This window comes from Ovis aries, chromosome 1 (assembly GCF_016772045.2).
Source record: "Ovis aries strain OAR_USU_Benz2616 breed Rambouillet chromosome 1, ARS-UI_Ramb_v3.0, whole genome shotgun sequence".
Taxonomy (NCBI): Eukaryota; Metazoa; Chordata; class Mammalia; order Artiodactyla; family Bovidae; genus Ovis; species Ovis aries.
In genome coordinates, this window is record NC_056054.1 from 246,995,040 (window position 1) to 247,016,871 (window position 21,832).

The 21,832-nt window shown below is 39.2% G+C and overlaps 1 protein-coding gene across 6 annotated transcripts in view; it reads right to left on the reverse strand.

Annotated features, from left to right (window-relative positions):
- Positions 1–21,832, reverse strand: part of PLS1 (plastin 1) — a 126,633-nt gene that overhangs the window by 69,132 nt on the left and 35,669 nt on the right. The window contains exon 2 of one of the 6 annotated variants that reach the window (XM_060405639.1): positions 5,813–5,929. The exons of the other annotated variants lie outside the window; for them this stretch is intronic. The gene's annotated coding sequence lies outside the window, so the exon portion shown is untranslated. The remainder of the gene's footprint in view (positions 1–5,812; positions 5,930–21,832) is intronic. 6 annotated transcript variants of the gene reach the window in all.

Here is a 21,832-nt window from a genome sequence, read left to right on the forward strand (position 1 = left end):
AGCCTCTAGTTGGGGAGCTTACATTCATTCAAGTACTCAATGAATAAGGATTATTTGACTGGACTAATGAGGTTTAAAGATGAATAAGAGTCAGTCTCTTCTAAAACAACATTCAATATAATACTGACCAGGTTCAACTATAAACACCTGAGAAGCTTAATTAAAACTGATTTTGGGGTAAATGACAATGTAATCTTATGATTACGTCTCTCTGATAAACAAATTAGAATCAACTCCTAATTCACATTTCTGTTTTAATCTGGATTTAAAGGCTCCTCTTCTATACTAAATATCACTTACTGTAGGGTCATTCAGTATATATCATATATAATCCTGGGTTGGAACTTTCCGGATGAATTGTAGCCAAGGCAATCATAGCATATGGAGTAGAATACAAGAAGGCTAAAAGGGTGTGCGTGTGTGTGTGTGTCTGTGTCTGTCTGTGTGTGTGTGTCTGTGTGTGTCTGTGTGTGTGTGTCTGTGTGTGTGTGTCTGTGTGTGTGTGTCTGTGTGTGTCTGTGTGTGTGTGTGTCTGTGTGTGTGTCTGTCTGTGTGTGTGTGTCTGTGTGTGTGTGTCTGTGTACACATGCATGTGTATGTACACAGCACATGCAAACATACGCATTGGAGAGAAAACAAGAATGAGAGAAAAAGGCCTAAAACTTTTGAAGAAGACAGAAACAGGAGTTCTCAGAGAAGCATTTAGCAGGTGAAGGACTCGTTGTGGCAAAACTCTCTTTCTTTATTAAAACAATGCAAATCAGAGGTGGGCCTGACCCAAATCAAAATACCTATGTAAAAGCATGTGGGGAGTCAACAAGTATTTGGAGTCCAAACGTTGACTCAGACCCCAAAAAAGCAGATTATACAGAAGGACTTGGAAAAAATAACTATCCCAAGGACAGACACCAGAAGCTGCTGGCACCACAATTCTGACCTTCAATACTTTGTGTATGGGAGTCAGTCACTCAAGCACAGAGGTTCAAAAGTCATTTGACTTATGCAACTGAATGAGTAGTTATGAAGGGTTTGTGTTGCTCACTGAATGATTAAATGAGTGTGTAAAAAAATAATAATAAATTTGGTCTTTTCTCACAATGCCCTTATCAGAGTTCTCCTCATTATTTCTGACTAAAACCAAATAAGTGCAGGCTCAGTTCTGAAACCCTAATACTTGGAGTGGGTGCAAGTGCAGAAGTGGTAAAGCACTAGCCTAGGCAGAGAGGACAATATGTACAGCTCATCTCCTGCCCTGTGCCCTCAGGTCCACCCGGACAGGTGTTTTAAAGGATCCGCCATGCCTCCACGGTGTAGACTCAGCTCCTCCACTGCAGCCTGTCCAAGGGGCACGGAAAGCTCTGCCCCTCTGTGAGCCAGGGCTTCCCTGATGGCTCAGAGGTTAAAGCGTCTGACTCCAGTGCAGGAGACCTGGGTTCGATCCCTGGGTCAGGAAGATCCCCTGGAGAAGGAAATGGCAACCCACTCCAGTATTCTTGCCTGGAGAATCTCATGTACAGAGGAGCCTGGTAGGCTACAGTCCATGGGGTCACAAAGAGTCAGACACGACTGAGCGACTTCACTTCACACCCACATAACCATTATTTAGAACCCAACACAGAACATTTAACACCAGGGGTATCAAACTAGAACTCTGGTCTATTAATTTTGGTTCTGCAGCTCCCTAATTTTAAGTTATCCCACTTGGCCCCTCTAAGGGCCTCAGAGGAAATGCTGTGTCTCTCTAGAAACACTCCAAACAAATTAGCTCATTCTAAGGGCCAGAGGAAAATATTTAGTCCCTTGATGTATGAAAACGCAACCTCAGTTGTGCACCACTCACAACATCGTTGATCCCAACGAGGGGCATTTCCAAGGGTCAGTTCCTCAGAGAAGAGGGGCCAGCAGGTCATGAGCCCATCAATCACATTCCTACTTAGGTAACTGGATCTGCCCACCATCCCAGGATCTTTTCTTCTCATTTATTATTTATATCCCATCTACTCTCCCTCAACCCCACCCCCACTTTAGGACTTCTCTGGCTGAGAAAATTCAATACAAAGTGTTACCCAAGTCCCTATCATATTGTGTTACAATATCAATACTTCAAGTATTATTTTCTCCATATGCTTTGTTTCTTCTCTGGCAACTGTCTCTGAACTTTGGGTAACAGCATTAATTTTATTTGGGGGGTTCTACTCGTTCCCTATAATCTGTCCATGACATTTGAGCAAAGCTCCAGGTCCAAGCCAATCAGCACATCATGCTTCTCAGCCACAGTGATTTGGTTTAGGGACAGGCATATATCACCCAGTTGGAGCCAACAAGACGGAAGAAAGCTTTTGTGAAACTTTCTGTAGTGGGGGGCCTACACACTCCCCTGGATCCCTACTGATGAGGATGTAGAGGCCAGAGCATCCGTAGCCATTCTGCCTCCATGAAGAAAGAACCCAGGACTGAGAATGAAGCTAAAACCAAGACTCAGAAGAAGGCAGAGATGATGAGTAAAGAGAAAACACCACACCTGGCAGGGCTGAATCTTGAATTCCACCATGCTAAAGCCTTTGTGCTTTTTCTAGCTACTTGAAACTGTATTTTAAAGCCAGTTAAACTGGCTTTCTGTTACTTGCAACAATGAGTCCAGACTGATAACAAAGAGCAATGACATACATAATTTACAAAAAGAAAATGGAGAAAGGTGGGTGTCATTTCCTCAAAGGATAGAGTATTTGGACATCCTGAATTGGGAAAGAAATTAACCATAATTATATTTTCTGAATAGAGTTACACTTAGATAAGGAACATTATTTTTTCGTAATTTGTAATTTACCCCCACCACACCTAATCCCAGAAATTCAGTGTGTCAGTGAGTTTACAGTTGCTCCCACAGCAATCATCAGCATTGAGATTATATTCATAGCCTAAATGCCTCCCAGTCTATGGCTTCTTTGTACTGTTTTTTTCCTTCTCTTTATCCATGAAGGTTTTTCCTACTTCTCTCATAAGTCGCTTCTAACTGGAGATGATAAACTAAGTAGTAATATAGTACGAGAAATGACAAATATTTCTGGTATGAGGCAGGGCACGGCAATCTAGCTACAATAAGGAACATTCAAAGTCAACAAATCATTAAAATCAGGAAATTACTAACTCAGTGCAGGCAGAAGGAAAAAAAAAGTAATTTACATAGTCTCTCAGAGTAAAAAAAATAAAATAAACACACAAGATGTTTGCAGGTTTATCCCATGCTCGACCCAAAATAGGTACCCTCAGGCATCAAGTCCCTGTAAGTTAGTGAAATTTCCAAAGGGATACTTAACCCAGACCGCAGTAGGACTCATACTATAATTTGCTGTGTGGAACAGTAATGTGCTTCCAGCATACAAAGGGAATAAGAAAGATGCATGGCACACAGGATTTAGAAATGAGGCTGAATAAATAAAACTCTATCTATTCTTATAATAGCATTTCTATACATTATCAGATATCACATGGCTTCTCAAAGAAATTGGCCTGAAATAAACTTTGGGTATGGACATTAGAAATGACAGATCTTTCTTTCTTTTCTGTACATAGAAAAGATTTAATACTGTTTAAATCATCTAAACCCTTCCTGGTTTGGTTTTTTTTGTCTTCTATCAGTTACTGAGAATTTTCTCATTGTTGTAAATTTCCCAAAGTAATTGCAAATTTGTGTCTTTCTCCTTTTTGTTTAATTTTTGCTCTCCCTCTGTGTATGTGTGTGTTCAGTTCAGTTCAGTTGCTCAGTCGTGTCCGACTCTTTGCAACCCCATGAATCGAAGCACGCCAGGCCTCCTTGTCCATCACCATCTCCCAGAGTTCACTCAGACTCATGTCCATCGAGTCGGTGATGCCATCCAGCCATCTCATCCTGGGTCGTCCCCTTCTCCTCCTGCCCCCAATCCCTCCCAGCATCAGAGTCTTTTCCAATGAGTCAGCTCTTCACATGAGGTGGCCAAAGTACTGGAGTTTCAGCTTTAGCATCATTCCTTCCAAAGAAATCCCAGGGCTGATCTCCTTCAGAATGGATTGGATCTAGGTGCATATAAATGTGGAATTGTTATATCCTCTGATGGACTGACCCATTTCTATTATAAAATGCTAAACTTTAACTTTGCTATTTTGAAATAAATTCAGGCTTACAAAAAAGTTGTAAAAATTGTGAAAAGTGTCTCCATATACCTTTTACCCATCTTCCCCAAATGTTAACATTTTCTATAAACATAGTACACATCAAATCCAAGAAATTAATATTGATATGACTAATAAACAACAGATTTTATTAAAATGCTAAACTTTAGGACTCCTTCCCTCAAAACTTTCTTTGACAGTAGTACAACTTTGTTTGGATTAGTGCTTCTTTCTTTCAATTTTTCTGAATCCCTATATTTAAGACATAGCTCTTATAAGCAGTGTATTATCAATTTAATATAAAATATCCAAACAATTTTTATCTTTAAATAGGAATATTTACTTAACTAAATGTAATTACTGATGTGTTTAGACATAAGGCTACCACCTTATAATTTATTTTCTATTTTCCCACCCATTTTATCTTTCTGTCCTTTCTTGATTTCTTTGGAATTAATGGAGTATCTTCTTTTTTTCTAGTTTTCGCTTCTATTAGCTTCTTTATCAAGTCTGTTTCCTGCTTTTATTGTTGTTTTGGACTTCCAGTTTACAAAAATTTCCCAAGACGTCACTATATTGCTGTTTAAAATTACACAAGCTGCCTAATTATCCTCATTTCCCTGCCATCCCATTCTTGGGCATATATCCAGAGGAAAACATGGTCCAAAAAGATACATGGAAGCAACCTAAATGTCCATTTACAGAGGAATAGATAAAGATGTGGCATGCATATTCAATAGGCTATTACTCAGTCATTAATAAGAATGAAATAATGCCATTTGCAGCAACATGAATGGACCTAAAGATTGTCATATTGAGTGTAGAAAGTCAGAGAAAGAGAAATATCGTATAATATCCCTTATATGCAGAATCTTGAAAGAAATGATACAAATGAACTTATTTACAAAACAGAAACAGACTCACAGATTAGAGAATGAATTTATGGTTACCACCAGAGGGTATGAATGGGGGGAAGGGATAATTAGGGAGTTTGGTGTTGACATGTATACACTGTTACATTTAAAATGAACAAACAAGGACTGCTGTATAGTTCAGGGAACTCTGCTCAATATTATGTAATAGCTTAATGGGAAACGAATTTGAAAAAAATAGATACATGTATATGAGTAAAAAAAAAAAAAGAAGAAGAAGAAAATTCTAGCGCAGGAAATCATTCCAAAAGTTCATATTTCCCAGAAAGTATTCTCTCTTGTCCTTTTTGTCCCTTAAACTACATTCAATTTCCTTCATCAGATTATAGTCTCAACAATTTTGACTAAGCCTATGCCTCCAGACTCTACTCTTTCCCTGTGAGCAATTCTTGTTTCCCACTCTATCCTGAGAAGGGCCTTCTCCTTCTCTTGAGGCCTCTTCTTGATGGTCCCATAATTTTCCTTCATGTCACTTCCTATTTCTAAGCACAGCTCAAACTCCACCATGACCTCCTTCACTGCCCTCATTCCATTTTAGCTCATGTTTATTGAGAACATCTGCGGTGCTTGGTGTTGTACTAAGTTCTGGAGGCAATCAAACGCTGACTAACACAGGGACCACAAAGAATTTATAATCTAGGAAGGGAGTCAATAAACCACAGCTGACAGCAACAGCGAATGCATGAGACTCCCTTGCCACGCCCAACATGACTCCAATTGCCAGTTCTTACCCACGGAGCCTAGAGTGGCCTCAGGATCCCCTTTTCAATATGAGCCTTCACAAAGCTCCTACGAGGGGGTCAGGCCTCAAAATGAACTGAATGCCACCTCCACAACCACAGTACAGGCTGGAATGAAAAAAACAGGAAAAGAATCTTCTAGAAGATTCAAGGAAAACTTTACAGAAGAGGCACCATTTGAGACCTTAAAAAATGAATAAGTATAGAGAGAAACATGCAAATCCCAGTTAAGGGAGAAAAGTCTTAGAGGTCTCCCCTCAGAGCACGGGTCTGACAAAACAGAATTTTTTAAAACTTATTTTTAATTGGAAGACAACTGCTTTATAACGTTGTGTTGGTTTTTGCCATACAACAATGTGTATCAGCCACAAGTATACATATGTCCCCTCTGTCCCTCCCTCTTGTAAACCATAAGTACACATATACCTACTCCCAGCCCTCCCCATTCTACCTCTCTAGGTTCATGGAGCACTGGGTTGAGCTCACAGTGTTATATAGCAACTTCCCACTAGCTAGCTATTTCACATATGGTAACATGTATGTTTCAATGCTACTCTCTCAAGTCGTCCCACTCTCTCCTTCCCTTGCTGTATCTACAAGTCTGTTCTCTATGTCTGCATCTCTGGGAATCCTTAACTAAGTATCCATGTCATATTAGAGCATCTTATCACCATGTAAGTTTTAATTACAGAAGAAATGTAAGCTATGCCATTGCCCTCGAGAAACTTAACATTTTCAGGGTGATAAGATGATGCAACAAAATATACTTATTTTAATCGATTTTTAACTCCTTGATGACAATGATGCTGAGTGATTGTACTCAAAAAGTATCACTCCTTTGAAAGTCTTTAATTTTTCTCTTAGCCCTTTTGCTTATGGTAATTTCCATTTCTGACATAAAAAAAAAAAAACCCTGCTATCTTTAAAGATGGCTGCATGCAACACTTTGTATTTAGAACAGACCCACATTGACCAATCTGAAGTCTTTTCTTTTTTCCATTCAAGTAAGACAAAAGTCACCTTTTTTTGCACCTCAGGAAACAAATTATATTCTTCTCCAAGTCACACTGTCTAAAGAGGACTTTTCTATGACTTCTAGAACTCTTGGCTTCACGTGTGTTCCCTTACCTACTGACAATAGAAACGTTAATCTACCTGCTCGGTATTGGTGCCAATTAAGGTATTTTGATTGCAAGCAATAAGGGCCTGCACTGGAAGTTGGCTCAAAGAATTGAGAGAGGGTTAAACAAGCAGGCTCTGGAAGGGCTGGTGCCAGGAAGGTCTGAGACCCATAATAGACACTATGATGTTCCACTTTGGAATGCTAGCTCCAAATGCCTCAGCCACCACCATCCATGGAGGACAGGCTCATTCCCAGGATGGGGAGTCTGACTGGCAGAGCCCAGGCCTCATGCCCATCCCAGTGGTCAGAGGATACCAGGAAAACAAGACCTATAGCTACAGAGAATCTCATTTGCCTTCTGCACGTCTCTGTGTTGGCATGAAGCCAAGATAAAAGTTTAAATCTGATTCCAAAGCAAATGCAAGCACTCCTGACGATCTTCTCCTGACCTGAACTAATCTCACTCAAACAAAAACACCTGAAGGTGCTTCCTTGGTGGCTCAGTGGTAAAGAACCCACCTGCCAATTCAATCCTTGATCTGGGAAGATCCCACATGCTGGGGGGCAACTAAACCCATGTGCCACAACTACTGAGCCTGTGCTCCAGAGCCTGGGAGCTGCTATTACTGAGCCCATGTGCTGCAACTACAGAAGCCGGCACACCCTAGAGCCCGTGATCTGCAATGAAGAGTAGTCCCAGCTCACCGAGACTAGAGAAAGCCGGCACAGCAACAAAGACTCAGCACAACCAAAACTAAATAAATAAATACAGATTAAGATTGATGAAAACACCAGAAGGTCATATAAACCTGACTCATAAAATCTCCCCCCAAGATCCCCATCCCCCAAACAAGACACAGCACTCACACACAACGCAAGTCCCAACATAGCAAGGGAGACTTGGGCAGTCACAAAGGCCAAGCACTGTTCTGAACAGTACACATACTGTCTCATTTAATCCTCAGAGCGACAGTATCAGATTGGTAGCATTATAATCCCCATTTTACAATTAAAGCAATTGAGGCCAAAAGCTTCCCAATAAGTGGCAGAGCTGGGATTCAAACTCAGGGAGTCTACCAAGTCCAGATCCTTCGTTACATACTGCCTTCATAGCAGTAGTCTCCATCTATTCCTTCCCATCCCTATATCTCAAGTTATACATCCTGCGGCCTTTTCCTGTTACAAGCTGCCCTAGAACCCTCCTTGTCAGGATAAACTGTTAGGATGAAGTGTGGATACAGGGTGATCTGTCTTGTTAGAAACTCATGGAATGGGCAGAAGGGTTTGAATGAGCTTTGGGGAAGTGATATGAATTATTTCACAACAGCTTTTTTGTTTGTTTGTTTCTGGAAAATTACTTTGCTCCTATTATCTACGTATGACTTAGTCACGCGAAAGTATACACTAGGGAGATAACTGCCTACATTGTTACGGCCTATATTGCCAAATATCTCATTTAGAATGAATGCCTCAACACCAATATCAAAGTGCTGTCAGAGAAAGGAATCCATGAGTCATTTCCCAGTGCACTGGAATAAGCTGGGCCTTACCTGCTGCTAGTTTATAATTCCTTTTCTCCTGATTCTAGCCAAGAAACTCTACGTAAATAACTCACAGCAACACAGAAATTTTGGTCCAACTTGTGTCCAAGTGAGCAGTGGAGTCCTCCCCAGGGTGTTTCTGTGTCAGTGTCTGAACTTCAACCCCCAAAGCACACACTGCTGGTGCTCGGAACACACTGTAAAGTCTTCATTTTTATGCAGAAAAATTAAACCAGTATTTTCCAGAGTTGACCCTCTGAGGTCCTTTACATTACAACCTGCAGAATCCAACTCTGATATTTCTTTATTAACAAGGAAGGAATTATCATTTATAGGTGTGTGTTTTCAAGGATCCATAGAAATCTTACCTAAAACCCTAAGTTTCTACAAATTATGGATAAAAATCATTAGTACTGAAAAATATTTTCAAATGCAAAGGATGCCATAAGACAAAAATTTAACTATCAAAATGTAATACGATTTTCTTAAAAAAGCATCACTAGAAAGCAAATCTATAGTTTTATCATTCTTCTAACAGCCTGTGTGCTGCCAGTGAAGGGTTCTAACAGCCAAACAGAACAAGTTAGAGTCTTTTCCTATTCACAAGAGATGGGTACCCTCACAGTACAACTAGACATTTGCTCAAGAATTATGAAGTTCCTTTGCTATCAGAGAATGGAAGAAAGCAGTATCCACTACCAGCTCCGGAAATTTTCTCACCAGAATCTTGGCACTACAAAAATTAATAACAGCACTATATATTTGCCAAGCATTTTATACTTTCCAAAGTAGATTCACATTGATCACCTCATTCTTACACATAAAGAAATCTAGACACAATGAATTTTAATTATTTATAACACTGATAAAATCCAGTCTACACTTCTTATTCCACAGAGAAAGAGCTGGCACTCAGACTGAGTAAAATGTGTTCAGAGTTCCAGACAAGTCATCAGCAATGCTGGATGAGAAGATGTACATCAAAAGAGAACTCAAAGGAAAAACTATTAAATACAGTCAAAATTAAGACACACAGGCATTAATGTGTATATGCCATGAGTTATATAGCTTTAGAAATTAACAAGATCACTATTACTATAAAAGATGTTAAGTACTGATAGTTTAATTTGTCAAAAGCAAATAAGGACAAAAGAATTTGAAAAAAAAATTAAGTTGTAGGGACTTCCCTGGCAGTCTAGTGGTTAAGACAATATGCTTTCAAGACAGGGGGCACGGATTTGACCCCTGGTCAGGGAACTAAGATTCTGCATGCTGTGTGGCATGGCCAAAAAAAAAATAGAAAAAAAAATTAACTTGTAAGGGTATAATATTTTCTACGACCCTCAGAATATACCCTTTGTTTTCTTAAATTAAATCAAAGTTAGCTCTAAAGCCTACTCAGTATCACTTGAGAAGAGCAACACCAGTTGTCACATAGATGCCTTTCTACTCTCTTGGGTTATAACAGGACCTCGGAGAATATATGAGAACAGGAACAAGGAGAACCCTTGCATCATCAGTAAGCAAGAGAGATGCTTCCTCTTTTAGGTTTATGTCATACATTTAGAAGCACAGGCATCGGACATCCTGGTGGTCTAGTGGTTAAGACTCTTTATTTCCAACGCAAATTGTGTGGGTTCTCCTGGTCAGGGAACTAAGATCCCATAGGCCACATTATGGAGCCAAGTCCTGGGGCCAAAAGAGGAAAAAAAAATTAAACTAAAAAAGGAGAAAGTCACTGGCATCCACCCTCCCCGTTACAAGCCAGAAACAGTGACCTTTCCTCCCAGGGTCAGTCCCAGTCACTTGGAACATCTCCTACAGCTGCACTCTCCCCAGCTATAAGCCTCAAAGTCATCTTGACTCTATTACTCTCTCCCTTCCAAAACCGGTAACTTACCACCAAAGCCAAATTCTGGAATATTCTTCTCCACTCCATCTTTACCTGTCACTGCCATAGTCCAGCAATCTGTTGCCTCATAAGGGCTACCTCATGAGGTTCACTTCTGCTCTCCCTGACCCTCCTCACCCAGTCTTTGACTCTTACTTTATGCCCATCAGCTTCAACATATCTCCCTTAGGTAGAGCCAATCTAACAATGCATTGAATAAGAAATATGGAGAGAGAGAAAACAAGAAATATGGAGAGGTAGAGAAAATTTACATTGCACAGTTCAGTTCAGTTGCTCAGTCATGTTTGACTCTTTGCGACCCCATGGACTGCAGCACGCCAGGCTTCCCAGTCTATCACCAACTCCTGGAGTTTGCTCAAACTCATGTCCATTGAGTCAGCGATGCCATGCAACCATCTCATCCTCTGTCATCCCCTTCTCCTCCCATCTTCAATCTTTCCCAGCATCAGGGTCCTTTCCAACAAGCCAGCTTTTCCCACCAGGTGGCCAAACCATTGGACCTTCAGCTTCAGCATCAGTCCTTCCAGTGAATATTCAGGACTGATCTCCTTTAGGATGGACTGGTTGGGTCACCTTGCAGTCCAAGGGACTCTCAAGAGTCTTCTCCAACACCACAGTTCAAAAGCATCAAACTGCACAGCACTGGGCAAAACTCTGCTAATTTTCCTATCTTTCCCGAAAACTCCCCTCTGGGAGAAACCCTCCTTCTCTACCACAACTCCTGAACTGTCCCCTCTCTGGGCTTCAGTCTGCTGTCCTTAGTCTCTACCCTAATCATTTATCTTACATGGAGCAGTTCAACTCTTTCCTCAGCTTCTACCACGTACAGCCTTTCACCCATCACCCAACACAATTCCCACCTAAGGATCTAACTTCCTTAGAAGACAGCAGGGGAGTAGCAAGTAACAAAAGAGGACAAGATAGTTAGAGGACAATCTCCATATGTGACTGCTTAAGAAAAAATTTTAACTGAGAAATGACTAAGCTACTGAAAGATCTTTTTTTTTTTTTTTTCCCTGCACCATATGGCATGCAGGATCTTAGTTCCCCAACCAGGGGTCAAATTCAAGGCCCCGGCATTGGGAGCACTGTAGTCTTAACCACTGGACTTCCAGGAAAGTCCCTGAAAATATCTTTTTAAAATGACCATTAAGCTAAATGAGTGGCATGACCAACTCAAAGGACATGAGTTTGAGCCAACTACAGGAGACAGTAAAGGACAGGGAAGCCTGGAGTGCTGCAGTCCGTGGGGTCACAGAGTCAGACATGACGGAGCGACTGAACACCACCACCCAAAAGCTAAATGAAAATTAAACTGAAACAATGAAATTTCATTGTTCTGCCGAGAAATCTAGCACCCATAATTTAAAAAGTATAAGAGTTGGTTAGAGCAATGGTGCCAGGAAGCATAAAAACTTGCTATATGGGGTGCAAACCAGACCCCACTGGTGGGGTGCACATTCCCAGTAATCATTCCAGATCCAGGTCAAAGACCATACCCCAGTAGAATCTTCCTCCCTGAGCAGATGTTTTGCTCAGTGATGTCAAAGAAAGTCATTCAACACTCTGGTGAATGCCATTTTTCACACTGTATTTTCTGTCCACCACACCTCCATCAAGGACTAAGCATTTGGGGATGTAAGTAACAACTTTCATCAGATCATCGCTGAATACTGACTGTCCAACACACTGTTTATCTATAGTTGGTGCTCAATGAACATTTGCTATATGAATGTAAGTGTGGAAGATCATTAAAATCCTACCAAAATCTAAAACCAGGGGAATAATTTGCTCAGCAATTTTTTTCCTTTAGCCTCACAGAAATGAACTGGATTCATCTATTCACTGTCTGCTTACATCCTCTTGAAAAGGGAAGTCGCTCAGTCCTGTCTGACTCTTTGTGACCCCATGGACTGTAGCCTACCAGGCTCCTCCGTCCATGGGATTTTCCAGGCAAGAATAGTGGAGTGGGTTGCCATTTCCTTCTCCAGGAGATCTTCCCGACCCAGGGACTGAACCCTGGTCTCCCACATTGTAGGAAGACGCTTTACCGTCTGAGCCACCAGGGACGTCCTACATCCTCTTGAGTAATTGCCATCACAAACCTGGCCAGTACTAATTGTGATGACAATTACGTCACAAATAGTACTGGCTAGGTTTTTATTTTTCTGGCCTAGTTTTATTTCCTATTGATGAAATGATTTTACCTTGGATGCAATCACACTCATTTTACAACTTCCTTCTCTATTCTATCTATAAAACTCTCCCAGCTGATTTTAACCAATACTTTAAATTATTTTCAATGAGCAGTCTGTAGAAGACCTGGCTTCTCTAGACTTCTTCAGGCACTGTAAATATATGTAGAAAGAGTTAACATAAAATGACTCTCAAGGACTTCCCTGGTGGTCCAGTGGTTAAGACTACGCTGCCAATGCAGGGGGCCCAGGTTCAGTTCCTGGTCAGGGAACTAAGATCCCACATGCTGTATGGTGCAGCCAAAAAAAATTTTTAGGGACCTCCCTGGTGGTCCAGTTGCTAAGACTCCATGCTCCCAAGGCAGAGGACCTGAGTTCAATCCCTGGTCAGTGAATTAGATCCCACATGCTGCAACTAACACCTGGTACAGCCAAATAAATAATTGAAAAAAAATTTTTTTTAATTAAGTTCAAATGACTCTCAGTTCAATTAAATTAAGTAAATAATATGGGATTGCTCAGTATTCAATACTATGTTAAGCATCATAAGAGATGTAAAAGAAATACTAGATGAATTCTCTGTACTCAAAAAGTTTACATTCATTCATTTGTTCATCAGCCAATAATTACTGAAGACCAACTATGCACTTTGCCTAATGCTAAGCACTAAGAAAAGCATCTCTGATCTGGGCATTCCAGGAGCTTACACACAAGTCAAGGGGGATGTAAAACACACAAATAGAAAGTTAAATTGCAATGTTAGTGTTACACCTGCAATCAATAGCATTCATCAGGAAAAAATGTTAAAAAACAATATAAATAATGTTAAGACCACTTTTAAGATGTTCCGAGAGATGTCACTAGGCAGATGGCATGGTTGTGGTCTGGACACAAAGAATTAAGAGGGAGAGGTTTTTGTGTACCCCAATGATCCAGAGAGTGTTTCAGGGAGAAATGAGAATTGGGGACAGGCAATATGTTATCTCAGGTACAACAGAATGAAGTTGATCAATAGTAACTTACTGTTTACATTCCCTCTTCCCATACCCTCCATCATTTCACTATTACCAGGTGGATTTGGAACGGATTCAAGCTCTTAAAGAAGGGACACCACATGGACTACAGACGAAGTAGAGATTCTGACACTTCTGCAGATAGCAGCAGAGAGGGACAGCCACACCCAGGGACTAAGCAGGAACTGAAGTCTCAGCAGAAGCCAGTGACAGAGAAACACAGCCCTGAGCTAAACTCTCACGAAATTTCTGAAAACTAAGTACCACACGGGAAGACCACTGAGTTCAATTTTAAATGACTGAATTTTACTCTGTACAACTAAAAAAAGTCTTCCTCTATAAGGGTACTGATGACAATGAAACTGTGTACAACAATAAAAACATTTCTTACACAACAAAATTTTGAGGCTTGGGAATTAAAATTCTGCTACAGAGGTTCTTAACATCAAATATAATACAAGGTAGTATATCATTACATTCCACAATGAGCCTCAAAGACAAAGATGGTATGGCTAGAATGTAGTGTATACATACTAAACACCACATCCAAGCAGTTTTTTTTTAAGCAGGTCTTGAGTGAGTGAGTGAAGTTGCTCAGTCGTGTCTGACTCTTTGCGACCCCATGGGCTGTAGCCTACCAGGCTCCTCTGTCCATGGGATTTTCCAGGCAATAGTCCTGGAGTGGATTGCCATTTCCTTCTCCAGGGGATCTTCCCAACCCAGGGATCGAACCCAGGTCTCCTGCATTGTAGACAGACGCTTTACCGTCTTAGCCACCAGGGAAATCCTTACGTTTACTTATATAGTTCCATTTCTGGTGCTCTTCACTCCTTTGTATAGGTCTATATTTCTGTATTGCCATGTGGCATCATTTTCTTTCTGCCTGATGGACTTCCTGTAACATTTCTTGTAGTGCAGTTTTGCTGGTGATGAATTTTTTCAATTTTTACATGTTTGAAAAGTCAAATTCATCTTTGTTTTTGAAATATATTTTTGTTAAGTATGGAATTGTAGGTTAGGGACTTCCCTGGCTGTCCAGTGGTTAAGACTCTACGCTCTCAATGCAGGGGTTGTGGGTTCAGTCCCTTGCTGGAGAACTAGGATCCCACATACAGTTTTGTGTGACCAAAAAAAAAATTATAGGTCAAAGGTTTTTCTTCCAATACTTTAATGATGATCCTCCACTGTCTTGTATACTTTTGTTTTCAACAAGAAATTTGTATCATCTTTATCTTTCTTCCTCTATACGTAATATGCCTTTGTTCTTTGGTATCTTTTAAGATCGTTATCACTGCTTTTGAACAATTTTGTGCTTTGATGTAATCTTCCTTACACATCTTTTGCTGGGGTTAATTGAGCTTCTTGGATCTGTAGGATTACACTTTTCATCAAATCTGGAAATTTTTTAACCATGATTTTCAAATATTTTTCCTGTTCTCCCTCGTCTTTCAGGGACTCTAAATGCATGTATATTAGGTGACTGGAACTTGTCCCACAAATCACTGATATTTTAATTTTTTTGTAATTCTTTTCTCTATTTTATTCTGGATAGTTTCTAAGGCCCTGGCTTCGAAGTCACTATTCTTTTCTTCTACATTGTCTCAGTTCAGTTCAGTCACTCAGTCGTATCTGACTCTTTGCAACCCCATGAATCGCAGCACGCCAGGCCTCCCTGTACATTGTCTAATCTGCCCTTAAACCAATCTACTGTATTGTTCATCTCAGATGTTATAATTTTCTGTCTAGAAGTTCAATATGGGTCTATTAAAATATTTTCCATGTCTCCATATGGAATCTAACAATCCTTTTATTGTCATTGTCTGGTAATCATAATACCTGTCTCAGTTTCCAGGTCAGTTTTGTTTGATAGATTTCTTCTCTTATTAATGGGTCATTATTTTCCTGCTTCTTTGTATGCCTGGTAAATTTTGATTGGATGAGACACTGTAAAATTTACTTTTTTGAGTAACTGATATTCTTGCATCCCTATAATTATTCTTAACTTTGTACTGTGATTAAAAAGACTGAACATTAAAACTTCCATTTTAACCACTTTTAAGTTTACAGTTCAGTAAACTAAGCATATTCAGATTGTCATACAACTGATCTTTAAATTTTTTCATCTTGAAAAAGTGAAAATCTATACCCATAAAATACTAGCACTCCCCTCGCCCAGGCCCTTGGCAACTATCTTTCTACTTCCTGTTTTTATGGCTTTGATTAATTTAAATACTTCATATGAATGGAGTCATATAGTATTTGTCCTTTTGTTATTCCACTTGGCATAATGTCCTTGAGGTTCACCCATGTTGCAGCATGTGACAGAACTTTTTTTAAGGTGCATATTATTTCACTGTATATATATCACATAGTCTTTATCCATTCACTTCTTGATGGACATTTGGGTTGCTTCCATCTTTTGGCTAGTGTAAATAATGTTGCAATGAACATGAAAGTGAAAGTGAAAGTCGCTTTTTGCGACTCTTCTGTCCGACTGTTTGCAACCCCATGGGCTATACAGTCCATGAAATTCTCCAGGCCAGAATACTGGAGTGGGTAGTCTTTCCTTTTTCCAGGGGATCTTCCCAACCTAGGGATTGAACCCAGGTCTCCCGCATTGCAGGTTGATTCTTTACCAGCTGAGCCACAAGGAAAGCCCAAGAATACTGGAGTGAGCAGCCTAACCCTTCTTCAACGGATCTTCCTGACGCAGGAATCCAACTGGGGTCTCCTGCATTGCACGCGGATTCTTTATCAACTGAGCTATCAGGGAAGCCCTGCGATATCTCTTTGAGGTATTGCCTTAAATTATTCTCAATATACACTCAGAAATGGGTTTACTGGATTCATATGATAATTCTATTTTTTATTTTTTGAGGAAGCATACTGTTTTCCATTATAGCTCCATCATTTCTCATTCCCACCAGCAGTGCACAAAGGTTTCAATTTCACCACACCCATAATCACACTTGTTCCTTTGATATTAGCCATTCTAATGAGTGTGAGGTGATTTTGTGGGTTTAATTTACATTTCTCTTATGAATAGTAATATTGAATATCTCTGTATATGCTTATTGGCCACATGGATATATTCTTTGGAGAATTGCTAATGCAAGTCCTCTGTTCATTTTTAATAGGGTTATAGGCATACTTCATTTTATTGTGCTTTGCTTTATTGCACTTCACAGATATTGCATTTTTTTTTTTTTACAGATTGAAGGTTTGTGGCAACCCTTCATCATCAGATGATTAGTAATTTTTAGCAATAGAGGATTTTTAAAATTAATTATATACATTGGGGCATAATGCTATGCACACTTAATAAACTATAGTATAGTATAAATGTAGCTTTTACAAGCACTGAGAAATGAAAAAATTCATATGACTTACTTTATTGCAGTATTTGCCTTCTCATGATGGTCTGGAACCAAATCAGAAGTTCCCTATATGTTTTATAGGGAACTGATATTAAACTTATGTCAGCTATATTATTTGCAAATATTTTTTTCCATTCCATAGTTGCCTCTTCTGATGACTATTTCCTTTGAGACACAGAAGTTTTAAAGTTTGATGTAGTCCCACCTGTCTACTTTTGTTTTTGTTGTCATATTCAACAAATCATCACCAAATATAATGTCCTGAAGCTTTTCCTCTATGTATTTTTTGAGGAGCTTTGCAATTTTAGGTATTACTTTTAGGTCTTTGATGCACTTTAATTTCTGTATATTGTATTAGGAGAGTTCAACTTCATTTTTTCTGCATGTAGATATCCAGTTTTCCTAACACCAGTTATTAAAGAGACTGTCTTCTCCTCGTTGTGTAGTCTTGGGACCCTTATCAAAAATCATTTGGCCAGATACACAAGGGTGAATTCCTGGGCTCTCTATTCTGGCCCATTGGTCTATATTCCAGTATAGTACAATTTTGATTATTATTGTTTTGTAGTAAGTTTTGAAATTGGGAAATGTGAGTCTTACAACCTTGTCTTCCTTTTTCAAGGCTGTTTTGGCTACTTAGTACCCACTGAGATCTCATATAACTTTTTTTTCTATTTCTGAAAAAAAAAAAAAAAAGCCCTATAACCACTCTTGATCTTTGTTCTCAAATGCAGAAAAATCCTTGGGAAGGGTTTGATCCTTTGGGGGTCTTATGTTTAAGCTCTGATAGGCAGGACAAAGCAGAGTTTAGTCTTGGGCTGTGGTTCCTCAGCAGGAAATGATTATGCTCCCCAGAGGACATCTGGCAATGTCTGACTCACATGAGTGAAGAGGTGTTATAGACATCTAGTGTTGAGACCACCATAGGGTGTTGAGACCAGAGATGCTGCTAAATACCATACCATGCACAGAAGATCCCTTTGTAACAAAGAGTTATCCAGTGCAAAATTTCCATGGTGCTGAGGCTGAAAAATCATGCTCTAAGGGCTAATAGTTCCCCACTATTACTACTGAGATAAGATGCTTCTGAATATTCTATCCAATACCCTTTTGGACTATTTAAATTTACAAATACTCATTTATATATACATACCTAGGCTGTATACTGTCACCCTGTTTATTTAACTTCTATGCAGAGTACATCATGAGAAACGCTGGACTGGAAGAAACACAAGCTGGAATCAAGATTGCCGGGAGAAATATCAATAACCTCAGATATGTAGATGACACCATCCTTATGGCAGAAAGTGAAGAGGAACTAAAAAGCCTCTTGATGAAAGTGAAAGAGGAGAGTGAAAAAGTTGGCTTAAAGCTCAACATTCAGAAAACGAAGATCATGGCATCTAGTCCCATCACTTCATGGGAAATAGATGGGGAAACAGTGGAAACACTGTCAGACTATTTTTGGGGGCTCCAAAATAACTTCAGATGGTGATTGCAGCCATGAAATTAAAAGACTCCTTGGAAGAAAAGTTATGACCAACCTAGATAGTATATTCAAAAGCAGAGACATTACTTTGCTGACTAAGGCCCGTCTAGTCAAGGCTATGGTTTTTCCTGTGGTCATGTATGGATGTGAGAGTTGGACTGTGAAGAAAGCTGAGCGCCGAAGAATTGATGCTTTTGAACTGTGGTATTGGAGAAGACTCTTGAGAGTCCCTTGGACTGCAAGGAGATCCAACCAGTCCATTCTGAAGGAGATAAGCCCTGGGATTTCTTTGGAAGGAATGATGCTAAAGCTGAGACTCCAGTACTTTGGCCACCTCATGCGAAGAGTTGACTCATTGGAAAAGACTCTGATGCTGGGAGGGATTGGGGGCAGGAGGAGAAGGGGACGACAGAGGATGAGATGGCTGGATGGCATCACCGACCCGATGGACGTGAGTCTGAGTGAACTCCGAGAGTTGGTGATAGACAGGGAGGCCTGGCGTGCTGCAATTCACGGGGTCGCAAAGAGTCGGACATGACTGAGCGACTGAACTAAACTGAACCAAGGTACATGTATGATTATTTAATGGAATGATGGCATAGATTCTAAACATTCTTTTAATAGCTACATAAAACAGAAAAGGCAAATGAAAACAATGACCTAAAATCCTCAACCCATCAGGCTGCCAAAAATAAAACTGACGGAGACACAAACTGGAGAGAGCATAAGAGATCGGTCATTCTGCCGCCATAGTGCTCTCCAAAGTAGTATATCTAAAAGAGGTGAAGCTATGCATATTCTATGACCCACAATCCTACTTCTAGCAATTCATCCCAGAGGAACTCTTGTATAAATAAGTCAAAGTATAGGTAAAAGCACACCATTATTTATAGTATCAAAAAACTGGAAACAACCTGAATGTCTATCATCAGAAGACTAGATAATGTTAGAATATTCATTTAGTGAAATACTCCACAACAAGTTAAAATGAAGTAGTTATCTGTATTAATATGAAAAAAAATCATGGACATATATGTTAAATGAGAAAGCTGTATAGCAGATATTTGTAAACAGTTTCAAGTACTTTATATTATTAATGAAAAGTGTTCATGGAAAAATAGTAAGATGGACAGAAAGAATAACTAACACATGCCAATTTCAGATGAGGAAAGGGATTAAATGGGAGAGGGCCTTCAATCATATCATTAGTGTTTTATTTCTTAAAGAAAATAAAGAGCTGATACATACAAATTGCTGACATTTCTTAAATCAGGGTAGAGAAAATGAGTGTATATTATATTATTCTATTCTTCTGCATGCTTTATTTTATAATTTAAAATATTAAAGAAAATTTGAAAAGAATAATATTACATTAGGAAACATCCTACAACAATATGTATACAGTGGTCCTGCTTTCCATAGAGCATCTTACTTAATCATCCTTTTTATTTGGTCTTAAGAAAATATAGTAGAAAGCTTCTTTTCAGACTAAATTATATAGCAACTTCCCTAAGCTAACATTTAAATTTGGAAATAAGAGGAAATGCTTAAGAGTGTCAGGATTTTTTTCTTCAGTTCAGTTGCTCAGTTGTGTCCAACTCTTTGTGACCCCATGAACCACAGCACACCAGGCCTCCCTGTCCATCACCAACTGCCAGAGTCTACCCAAACCCATGTCCACTGACTTGGTGATGCCCTCCAACCATCTCATCCTCTAAGTTTAAATAAAATACATCTGGAATGAAAGGCTAAATGATGAATGGGGGTTATAACAGCAGATCTGCGTGGACACAGGGATGCACAAACATGGAACAGTGTAATTTTTTTTTTTTACAGTTGATACTATGCACACACTAAGAGAATCTACTGCCAGGCACTTGATATAAATTATCTCTAAGCCTTAAACCTACCTCCCAAAGTAGTGGTTACATCTATTTTTACTGATAAAGAAACTCAAGTTCTCTAAGGTTAAGAAACTTGCCCAATACCACTCAGCTGGTGAGCACTAGAGTCATATAATCAAACAAGTGTCAAGGTCCATGTCTCCACTGTTCCATATAAGGCTGGGCCCAGGAAGGTATGCTGGACCTGCCCCAGGGTAATTTAATCATTCTGCTTACGGAGTTAGTCTGGCCCTACCCAACTTCCGCAATCTTAGAAAATTTTACTTAATTCTAGTATCTTAAAATAACTTAAATAGGTTGATTCCATGTTTTTTTTTTTGCATGTTTTAATGTGACAGGTTTTTCCTATAACTCTGTTTATTCAGTTAGTATAAACATGCCAGGCAAATTTACTAGAGATTTTATTCTTAGCTAATAATAATGACCTCAACTTTGTGAAAGAAAAAATAAGTATGAAACTGATTCTTCATAGTGGCCTAAAAGCAAAGACTAAAGACAACCACCAACATGTCCCATATGCAAGAGAATTAAGTCTTACACGCTTTCTAATTCATAAAGCACTTTCACATATGACCTTCAAGTCTCACATCAACCCAGTGAGTTAAGCAAAACTGAAAATATTATCATGATTATACACACACACACACACACTTACAATAGTATTGGGCTGACCAAAAAATTCGCTCAGATTTTTCTGCAATATCTTATGGAAAAAGGTTTTTGGCCAATCCAATATTATGTTTCCTCATATTATTTTATTCTCATTTTACATGAGGATAAAACAGGTAAACAGGTAAGGTAAATCTATACAGCCTAGGTCATCCACTGATGTCAAAGATGGTACTATTTTCATTGTGCCTGGGGCCCAGGCTCATGTTCCATGGAGGGTGAACGGAGGGGAAGGAGGCTTCCGAGGGAGGGGAGATACATACATATATATATATATATATATAGACACACACATACAGTGTTATGACTGATTCACACTGTTGTACACAAAAACCAATACAACATTGTAAGGCAATTTTCCTCCAATTAAAAAATAAAATAAACCATATTGCCTCTTGCATCATATCTGCTAAGGGTATTATAAAATCCTTCTAATTAACAATAAACTTTTTTTTAAAAATCACCTTATTCTTTCAAATTTATTTTTACATGGGCTCTAGTGTATATCACATATACATTAAGTAGCGCTTGAATACATTAGTAAGTTAAAAATGTATACCTTGAAAGTGTTGTGTATACAAAACAAAGTTGTTTTTTTAAACTGACGGGAGTAGAACAATTAAAAAAGCTTAAGTTCACCTGAAACTAACCCAACATTGTAAGTCAATTATAGTACATATAAAATAAAAATGTAAAGAAAAAAGAAATAGGAAAAAAGCCTAAAGGCCACTACTCCAAGGAAAAAGCACTCAACTTTCCACCTCCGCTGGAATAGATAAAAGGATAGT